The 10,686-nt window shown below is 49.7% G+C and overlaps 1 long non-coding RNA gene across 1 annotated transcript; it reads right to left on the reverse strand.

The window, feature by feature from the left end:
- Positions 1–777: 777 nt before the first annotated feature.
- On the reverse strand, positions 778–5,571 carry LOC111825110. Its single transcript, XR_002828210.1, has 3 exons — positions 5,456–5,571; positions 3,279–3,451; positions 778–2,912 (listed from the first exon to the last, which is right to left on the reverse strand). It is a non-coding gene; the product is annotated as an uncharacterized LOC111825110 (long non-coding RNA).
- Positions 5,572–10,686: the final 5,115 nt, after the last annotated feature.

Below are 10,686 nucleotides of genomic sequence, written 5' to 3' on the forward strand. Positions count from 1 at the left end.
TCATGCCAACTCACCACCAAGAGAAAGACTTTGATTCTTGGATTCAGTAAAAGGAAGCTTCACACATCTTTTTACCTATTATAACCCATATTTGGAAGTTGTAATCCCCACTGTTCAGCTGAGAGAACAGGTTCAGAGAATGAAGTGACTTGTTCCAAGTCACACAGCTAATCTGTGACAGGGATTGAATTGGAATCTGATTCCAACTCAAGGCCAGTAGTTTTCCATTCAACATGATATCTCAGTTGTCCCTGGTTTCAGGACTCTTGGGTAAACTTTGAGAGATATCTCCATAGCAACAGTCCTGCCACTCTCACTCCCCATTCCTCAACATCTCACTCTGCTCCCTCCCTCTCTCCCAGCCCCAGGGCTTGCTCATCCTGTGAATGACATGAGTTGCCCCAAGCCTCTACCATCACAAATGCCTTCCTCTGTTCTTCACTTTCTCCCAGAATGGCCCTTTCAAAAATAGAGCTATTTACAATTTCCTACTTTCAAAAGCAGAACTAAAAATGAAAACCACATTTTAGGTTCCCTCCTCTTCCATTAGTTTCATGCAAAGGAAGTCCACTAAAAGTCCAAAGCCTTTGGCCTTGGCATCCAAGGCTGTTTGTGATCTGGCTCTTGCTATATCCATCACCTCCCCATCACTGCGCTGCCTGTACTTCCATTAGATCATTGCACAGTTCTGCAATGTGGTGACTAAGAGAGCAGAGGACACTGGATTCATTTTTATGTCTAACAGAACAGCTGCCACAGGGTCTAGAAGAGAGTAGGTGCTCAATGACAATATTGAATGGAACGGACTCATCCCTGCTATCTGCAGGTGCTCGTATGGCCTGTGAAGATCACACTACTCCATGGGGTGAGGGGCAGGTCTGGGACTGCCATCCTTCGTGGTAGACACTAACACACAAAGTGGTGAGATTAGCCCCTGTGTGGAGTATCCTGGAACTGGCTGACCTCAATAAGACTTGTGAGCATGCTACTGATGTAACTAAGTTTTTCTTAAATCATCACAACAAGATGCCTGATGTGTTTTCTACAAACTTTACCTGGACTGTGTGAATGCCTGTTCCTGACTCTCCCCTCCCCCACATTGTAGCTGCTCAAGACTAGGTGAAGAGGAGTGTTGCTGAAAACTCCACAGATACTGCAGCTCCCTGTTCCAGTGCCTTGTGCTGGGGTCTCGAGATGTTTTACAGAGGAGCTTCCAGTCTAATGGGGGTAGAGGAGGAGTGTGCAGGGAAACAGACCTGCAGGGAAATACTGACCATAGAGCAAAACCAGAGCGTGAATATGGATATTGTGTACTGAGTCGGGGTGGGAGGGATTGAATGAGAGAGTTTATGGAAAATGCCTACACAGTACCTGGCACGTAGTAGATGCTCAATAAATGGTAACAAGTCTTATCCTCACTGTCACATTTCTGGCTGGATACACAGAGAGGCAAGGCCTCTCTGCCTGTGTCTGATTGCTATGATTCCTCCCACCCTTTCCATCTGCTCCAGCCCGATTTTGTGAACAATGAGAAACACCAAATTCTTTCCCTCCTGGGAAAGTAAAAGCTGTTCCTTATGCCAGGAACCTTTTGTTCCCAGCTCTTGGCAAACCTGGCTCCATTTCATCTTTCTGGCCTCAGGGTAAATGCCACCTCTTTATAAAGGTCTTTCCTGATACCCCATCACCCCGATTTGGTTTACTAGTTTGCTTTGTTTATTGTCCCATTAGACTTCAAGCTCCAGATGAGAAGAGCCACCTCTGTGTTCTCCACTGTTGTGTCCCAACTCCTGCAAGGTACTTTTTGTATGATCGGCCTGTAGTTGCTCCACCTCTGCCTGGGAGAGCTGGGAAGGCCTCACACACGAAGGCACATTTGATCAGGGCCTAGAAGAGGGGACAAGTTTACCCACCAGGGGCCTTGAAGATGAGGTGGCATGAGGCCTGCTTCTCAGTGGGAGGGAAGTACTGGGAAAAGAGACTTGGTTGTCATGAGCAGTTCTGTCCAAGATAAGACAGGCTCCGAGTCAGAACTGGGTGTTCCAACAGCAATACCCCGAGGGTGGGAGGGAAGGGGGTGCACCTCATCCCACTATCAGAGGCTTGGGGCTCAGGCCCCATCTTCTTATCTGGGTTCTCCCACCAGCCTTCTGAGCTGGAATTTGTTTTTTACAATGTAACCTGCCCACCAGCCAGGGGCAGGGAGACCTTATCAGGTGGCCAAGCCCAGTTTTCAAGCAATCATAATAATTAAAAGTATTCCCGTTTATTGAGCTTCTACTAAGCGTCAACCACTGCACTAAACATTTTACCCACAATATCTGTTTAAGCCACAGTCACTGCACAAGGTTGGCACCCATTTCCCCATTCTGTGAGGCCGTAGCTGGGATTCAAAGAGGGTGGGTAACATGTCCAAAGTCTTGGAGTTAGGAGGTGACGGATGGGGTTTCAGACCCAGCTACGTCTGACTTCGAATTCAGTGCTCTTACACAACCTCCTGGTCGGTGTACCTCGCAGGTGAATTAACTCCTTAGGTTTGGCTCCGACCTTGGGGGTGAGTCATCATAAGTCAGCCTGCCTGAACCTGTTCCTCTCTGGGAAGCTGATATAAACCTAATCCTTCAACTGACAAGGCTGAGGGCGAGGCTCTGGACTTTGGTAATCCCAGATAGGGCCACTTCTGCCCAGGGCAGGACCCAGGGGTACCGTGGGGGTGAGTGATTGCAGAAATTGTGCTTTGCTCCGAATGCACTGGGGTGGCTAAGAGCTTGGATGGAGAGGGAGACAAACTGGTTTGAAATCCAACTCCTGCACTTGGTAGCTGTGTGGCCTTGGCCTGGGCAAGTCCCTTCATCACTCCACACTTCCACTCTCCCCTCTAAACCGCAGACGAGAACCGTCTTCTGCTGTTGCTGTGAGGATTACATGAAAAAAACATATATAAAGTGCCGTGTGTACGTATGCACGTCCTTGGCAATCGGTGACCTTTATTATCATTGTCATTAATAGTCTTAAGGGAAGGCATACGTGATAGGGTAGATTTGAATCTTGGTGCCATCACTTTATAGCCATGTGATTTTGGGAAGTTACTAGACTTCTAAACTCCTCATCTTTAAAGTGGATAATTTAGGGATTTTGGGAGGAGGGGGCGGGGGGAGGGGGGGACTTAGGGGTGAGAGGGAGTCCAGTACTCTCATTCTTAAAATAAAATCAGCTTCTGTTAAGGAACTGGGAACTGCTAGAGGTGGGAAATGATTCTTGTTGTGAATGGACAGCACCTGCCTTGAGTCCTGGTCTGTCGAGAGGAGGCCCAGTGCTTCTGGACTGTCTGAATCTCATCAGGGGGCCCAGCTTGAGGCTGGATCAGCTAGTCGGGAGCTCTCAGCTAGTCTGTGGTTTGGGTTTGGGCTGGAAGAAGATCGCTGTCAGTGAGGAGCATGGCGAGGATGGCCTGCTTGAAAGAAAAGGCCACGGAGAAAGGCCAGGTCTGTGCTCACTGCCCTGGGCATGCCCAGCCTCAGAGTTCAGATGTGCAGCCCGTGGCTGGCCACCCGCCACGGAAACAGGGCCACCGGGGAACAGAGGGTCTGGCTTGGGCACTAAAGCTCTGCTTCTGCTTCCACGCTCCTGGGCAGTGTTCCTACCCTGTACTGCTCACCTTCTCACAGGGAGAAAACCTCCACCCGTCCGCACCCCAGTCTCGCGGTGCTACCTCCGACTCAGTGTGAGTTGATTGTGTTACTTCTGAGACGTTGACCCCCTCCGAGGGCACCAACAACACTGAGTTCCTGGGCCTGCCAGACCCAGAGGCTGATTCTGTCACACGGTGGCCCCACCCAGTGGCCACCACTCTGAGACCCTGACGGAGCTGTCACTGATGTCCCAGAGGCCCCTGCTCTCCCAGACGCCTTCTTTATCGGTCATGAACCTCCCTCAGGGTTAAAGCATTGAATGTCCTGGCATAGAGGTGCTCAACAATGCTGATTCTTTCCAGCTTATGTAAACCCCATGATCTGCCCCTGCCAAGAGACTGTGATCGCCTTAAAGCCTGGAGCCCTGCCTCCTGCTGCTCTGGTTTCTCTCCCTCACTCCCCAAGGTCCCGGCTGGGACCTGACCTTGCCCTCGACGACTATCTTATCCATGCTATGGGTTCACCCCACCCTGACCTCTGTCCACACATCAGTCAGACCTCCTGGTTTTCCCTGAGCCACACAACGGCAGCTACACAGTGGAGCACCGTAGGCCCGGCAGTGTGGCACCCAATTCTAAAGCTGCCACCTCTGCCTGTGGGACCTAGCTCCAGCCATTCCCATCTCTGCGCTTCATGTCCCCATCTGTGAGGCGAGGGCTTTGGGTTGCTCTTCAGGTGCTGCAGTATCTGTATGATGACTTATTCTTTCCCTCCCTCCATCCCACAGACTCTCAGCACCTTCTCAGTGCTGGGTCAAAGATGGTGGCAGGAAGAGTTAAATGGACATGCCCCCAGGCCTGAAACCCCTCACACCACTGCAAAGCATACCGTCCTCTGCAACATAGGATGTACCGCACAGGGGACAAGCAGTGTGACCAGATGGCGGCGGGGCGGGGGGGGGGGGGGCACTCTGTTAGCCTTGCCTGAGTCCCTGCTCGGTGGCTTTGCAGTGGCAGGCGCCAGAAGTCGGCCCTGCTTCCTGCGGAGATGCCCCCCAGCATTACTCAGCGCCCCACAATGTCTGCCTCCCTGTGCCCTCCTCCCGGTCCCCCGGGAGCGCAGCACAAACGTCCTGTTGTGGGCCAGCAGCCCAGGCAGCAGGCGAGCCTCTGGGTGACTCACCATCTTGCCATTTCCTTTGTGTGGCCCGCGATCCTTGCTGGAAGCCGGCCTGTGCCTGCCCCGCCGGGGTGGGGGCTCTGGCAGCGCTCTGCAGCATCGCCCCTCCGGGAAGGGGACCCCCCCCCACTCAGCCCCCGGACCCATGAGCTTTTTAGGTAGCAGGGGGAGAAGGGCTCCCGGCATGTGATGCCCCACTAAGAAGGCAGCTGGCTCAGGGAAGGCAAGATGTTTGCAGCCCCGCCTGGCAGGAACCAAAGCGCCCGCTGTGGGCGAGGCATGTGGTCCCCATCAGGCGGTGCTCTGCTCCCGGTGCCCTAAGGAACACATCTTTATGAAAAGTGAAGATTAACCACGGAAGGGAAGGGCCGGATGCCTTGGGAAGCAACGTGGGCTGCCGCCTCCGGGGGCGGGAGGATCTTTGGTCCCAGCTCAGATGCCCTGTCAGCTGCCACAGAACCATCTGAGCTTCAGACACCGTCCCAGGCCTGGCTCAGCCGGGGCTCCTGCACTCAGCGCCCTGGCAAGGCTCCGGCTAGTGTGTGGCCAGAGGCAGCCTGGCCAGGGGCACCTAATGAATAGTGAAGGAGCAAGTAAGCACTGGACTAGGAGCCGGGAGATGGGTTCTCGCATAGGTTACTAACCTGCATCACCTCCAGCAAGTTTTGCCAGTGGAATTTTAGGCATCCTTGGGAGCAGGCCCTAAGCCATGGCTCCTGAGACTCCTCCTGGCCTGGCTCCTGCCTCCTGCCTCCTGCTCTGGTTTTATCTCTACCCATCCGCTCCTTAAGCTCCACACTCCAGCCGCTGTGAACAACGTGTTCTTTCCCGAGCACACCATGTTCTCGCTCTCCTCCAGGTTTTGCACAAGCTGTTTGTTCTCGCTGCAAGGAGAGCCTTCCCCAGCCTCCTTGAGGGCGTGTGGTCAGACCTTTCCTTTGAGACTCAGCTCAGGGGCCACCTTCCACGGGAAGCTTCTCCCTAGAGGCTGCCATAGGCATTCCTCCTCTGCACTCCTCTGAACATCTTTGCAAAACCCGTCAGAGCACTTACCCCCTGCGTGTGATTCCTGCTGGTTTACATGCAGGAGGGCACTGAAGTAGTGAGTGAGGACTGGTGAATGAATGAATGAATGAATGAATGAATGGCTTGGGAAAGGAAATTGCTTCACATACCATTGCCCTGTGGGTGGGTACTAAGACACACCCTACAGGAAGCCTAAGAAAATGGCTCTAATTCTGTCCTTCCTTTTACAATTTTTAGGCATGTCTTGTGAAACGACAGGTGCGGTTGTGAGGTTATCACCCTGGACTGAGGAGGTACCCACACAAACGAGGGAGGGTGCATCTGTCATCAGTATGCGGGGTCAAAGCCAACTCACAATGTAATCAGACCCTTGAAACATAAACGTGCATGGACTTAATGATGGGCCAGGTCAGTAGTCCATCCCTGAGAACAATGAGGTAGGCATTGAGAAAAATCCCACACGCTCCCACAGTTCTATGGGGTTTGCAAGCTTTCACCATCGCCGGTCTTATTGGATTTGAGTAGAGATCTTTTCTGCTCCTGTTTTTTGAGATGAGCATACGAAACTTAAGGGAAATTGAGTCTTGCTTAAAAAGTAATTGGGAAGAAAGAACGCAAGTTCTCTTGAACAAACCCTCAGAGGTCAGTGGGTGTCAAGTGTCCTGAAGATGAAAGAGATGTGGAGCATCCAAGGTTGTCAGGGGTAAGTGCTGCCTTCATGATAGGAACAGGGGGATATTGGAGTCCAGAGGAGGGAGAGGTTTGTTCTGGCTGTAAAGTCAGGGAAGACTTTGTAGAAGAGGAGACTTTTAAATAGGGTCTCCAAGGTTGGTAGGAGGCTCCTGAAGATGGAGAGAAGAAAGGGAGGAGAATACAGTGAGAAGGAGCTATGACAAGGAAGCAGGCCACCACAGGCTTCCTCTTTTGGGCTGTAAGGCAGCCGTCTTTCAATGTTTAAACCAATAAGGACAATACTGGCAGATGCAGTGATTAGTTAATGTGAAGGTCCCAGAAGTTCCTGTAAAGCACTAGTCTCACCAAATCTCAGTAGCAATGAACTGATCCTCATGTTGTTTAGGCAGTTCTCCCAGAGGAGCGTGAATTTGGAAATCACCGTCAGTTAAATAGAAAACTGGGGTAGTAGTTGGGGAGGAGTGAAAGGGGGTCAATGGAAGATTATATTAAGAGATACATACCACAATATGTCTTAGGCTGAAAGGAATGATCCAGAAGGCAGGCAAAAACAGTGCCCAAGCATCAACCTGAGACACCGGCCTGAGGCTGCTCTAACTGACCACCAGTTCCCTCTCACAGTGTCCTCTCCATGACAGAGTGTGCATGCACCTGGCTCCTTGGGTCCACACCCTTCATCGCCACTCTTCTTTTTTCCCTAGTTCCTCAACCTGTCAACCCCAGTATCACCTCTGCTGGTTATATAGAAATATCCAACTTGTTGGGCTTTAGCTCCTGGAAGGAAATACAAATACAAGCGGAAGGTTCTAAGAGAGATTGAGCCAGCCTGCAAGTAGCCCTTAGCTCCCATAGACCCCAGAGACCCACGTTGGGCAGCATCCAAGTAGGAAACAGTCAACACTTTGACTTGTAAATCCACATTGTACATCCATAGCGTGGTGTCTGTATCCTTCACTGCTTTTTGTAAAACAGCGTTTTATTTAGGAATGATAATCCAACCAATAGCCAGTTACTGGGAAGCAATGCAACCCTCCTCAGAATCCCTTTCATGCTGAAAGGGTGGGACCTGGGAAGTCATATTAGTATTCTGTACCTCTGACCCTCATCAGCTGATTCACCCAGGTATGAACACATGACATTGGGCTTCAGTCTGGGCCAAGCTAATCAGCTTCTTCCTTGGTGAATTTGCACTAAGAGAGACTCCAGTTAGGAGTATGCTTGAACTGAAGGGTCCCGAGACATCAAGAACAGGAAGTAAGACTATGTATAACAAAACAGGAGCCATAGGCAAGCCTCGATTATGGAAGGGTGAAAAATAAGAGTCTTGCAGAGAGGTTCAGCCTGCCAAGAGGAGAATGGAATTAACATGCAGAAAGAGTTAGAGGCAAGATCATCTGTAGCCAGTGAAGGACAGAGAGAGACTTTTCTGTTCCCTCTGTCCTTGGAGATCCATGACAGTCTCCTGTATCCTTTTAGTAACCCGTCTACTCATTTGAAACTGTTTGAGAGAGTACCTGATCCTTGTTGCCAACGTGCCTTAAATAAGAAAAATATTAAAACCAAAGACATAGTGTATTTGAATTAATCCTTGGAATTCCTTGGCCCAATTCAATAATCATTCATGAACAACTCCCATGTGCCAGGTTCCGGGTACTGTCTGAGAAAACTTAAGACCCAGTATCTGTCCTCAAAGAGTCTCCAGCATGGTAAGCTGTGTTCCCATGTACCTAGAACACAGACAGTTAAATGTTAACATCCTATGGGAAGTGCAGATGGAAGGCTGGAGGGGTGGACTACAGCTGCGAAAGCAGGAGGAGCTTGATGGGAGAAGGCCTTCAAGGCGGAGTGGAATTTAATATTGGAAAGAGGAAAGAAGCATGGAAAGTACAAGAATCAGAAGTCTGGTGGCAGGAAAAGCATGAAATTCATGGGACGTGGCTTGAGAGAATTATGGGTTCGGGGGAATAATGTTAGATGAGCCTGTAAGACAGGTTTGATTGTGATTATGAAGGGCCTTGAATGCCAAGTCAAATTTTTATTACAGAATCATAAGAATGGGAAGAACCTTGGATGCTATCTAGTCTAACTCAGGTAGTCTTGTGTCTATCCCTCTTAAGGTGGCCACCATGACTGTGTGCATCCCAAGTGCTTATTTGTGATGTTATCATTTCAATGATAGTGACTCAGAAATGACTCTTTTCTCTACAAGGACTTTCAGTTCTTTCTACACGAGTCCTCTCACTACCAGGAAGAGTGTTAGAGCACAGGAACTGGGTGTAGAAATTTTGCAGTTCATCTGCTGTCCCTTTTCAGATGATAAAACTGAAGCTCTAGGCAGGAGTAGGAAGGTTCTCCAGGTCTGACAGCTGTAAGAAGTGAAGCAGGAATGTGGCCCGGGTTGACCATGGCAATGTGCTTCCATACTCCTTCTCTGCTTCCTGTAAGGCTTGACAGGCCTTCTAAATTCACCCACAAAGGAATTTCAAAATGACCTACACTTAAAATTAATGGCTGATGGCTGGTAGTGAGTGGGTAGAGGGAGCAGATTATAACAACAAAAACTCCATTGCATGAATTTAGCATGGTTCTAAACCAGCGATTTTCAATCTGTATGCCATGGCACACTGGTATTCCATAAGAATTTTTAAAACATGCAGTACCTGGCTATTTAGTCAGGGGCATTGACCTCTTTTCCCCTTAGATTTGTAAAAAAAAAAAAAAGACATCAGCCAATCCAACAATCACCATCCATTGTGAATGAAACATAATTACGTATACCTATTTTTTTTAGTAATTAGTTTATATGTGCCATGAGATGAAGAATATTGAAAATCACTGCTCTAGACCATACAGACCATAAGGCTACAGAAACATGTGGCAAAATGGTTATTTCTTGTTAAATAATCCCAAGACTCCATTTATAATATGCCTTGAACAAGTCCCCAGTTCAAAAGCCTTTATCATCTTACAAAACCCCTCTTGAGACCACACAGTGCTTCCGGCTTCCGGAAACAGCAGGTGCTATTGCTTCCATAAGTAATGTCATCACTTAATACACAAGGGGAAAGAGAGGAAGGAACACGCATGGACGGGGACAGAGGAGGAGGAGGCAGCATTAGATCCTCTCTGGGGTCCTGTCCAGCTGGAAGTGTGCTGTTTCCATCTCCTAAAGTTGGCAGCTTGGGATGCCAAGGGCCTTCGATGGGGAGGCTGGGAGGGGGCAGGGAAGAGCGCTGTAGGGGGAGAAAAGTGGCCTGGGGGCGAGAAAGCCTAGGTGAACTGATGGTACTTGGAGAGACAAGCAGAGGCAAATGAAGGAGCAGCTGAGGCCTGTGAGAAGGTTGGACCCAGCCTGTGTCTAAGCAAAAAGCTCAGGGCACTTACCACAGGTTGGCAAAATTTAGGGCTCTTTAGAAACACATGGGAAGCTGATTAAATCCCTAGTTCCTGAGGGAATCCCCAGAGACTCAGAGTCTGCGATTGGGCCAGGAGTGGCATTTGTGACCAGTTCCCCAGGCGATCTTAGACAAGCAGTCCTTGGGAAAACACTGGCGACAGGATTTTCCTCTGTGAACCCCTATGACCTGTAAATTGAGAGGTTGTCAAAGACAATTCCGACTGTCCCTGTCAACTCCAACAATGGACTTCTCAAAGGCTTGCACAGCATCTCTTTGCCCAAGCTTGCAGGCCTTCTTATCTCTCTCAACATACTAGTAGTTACTTCCTGTGCTTTTTAATTTATGAGGCAGGCAGGTTGTCAGCTACCTGCTCAGCTCTTGAGAAGGCCTTACATGTCACAGACCCTAGCAGCTCCATCTTGTCTGCCCATTTGGGTAAGAACAAGGCAGCATCGTGTGTGTTCATGTGGGTGTCAAATGGGATGGAGTCCCTCTCTCTGGAGGCCATGGCTTGGGGCCAGGACAAAACCACTTCCAGGTCTCAGGTCACAGGACCATGCAGGATGATTTATTTAAGGAAGAAAGCTTCAAGGGCTTAAAGGAAATTAAACGTGTATATTTCTCCAGCAATTATGCATGTGCTTTCCCTTGAAAAATAGTCCCCATGCCCCGCCTGGAAGAAAAACCAGATTTCTCAATGAATCTGTGTTCTGAAGGCACCCAGGGGGAGGTGGTGTTTTTCTCGCAGTGAAAGCCAC

Source organism: Myotis lucifugus, unplaced genomic scaffold (genome assembly GCF_000147115.1).
Source record: "Myotis lucifugus unplaced genomic scaffold, Myoluc2.0 scaffold_14, whole genome shotgun sequence".
Taxonomy (NCBI): domain Eukaryota; kingdom Metazoa; phylum Chordata; class Mammalia; order Chiroptera; family Vespertilionidae; genus Myotis; species Myotis lucifugus.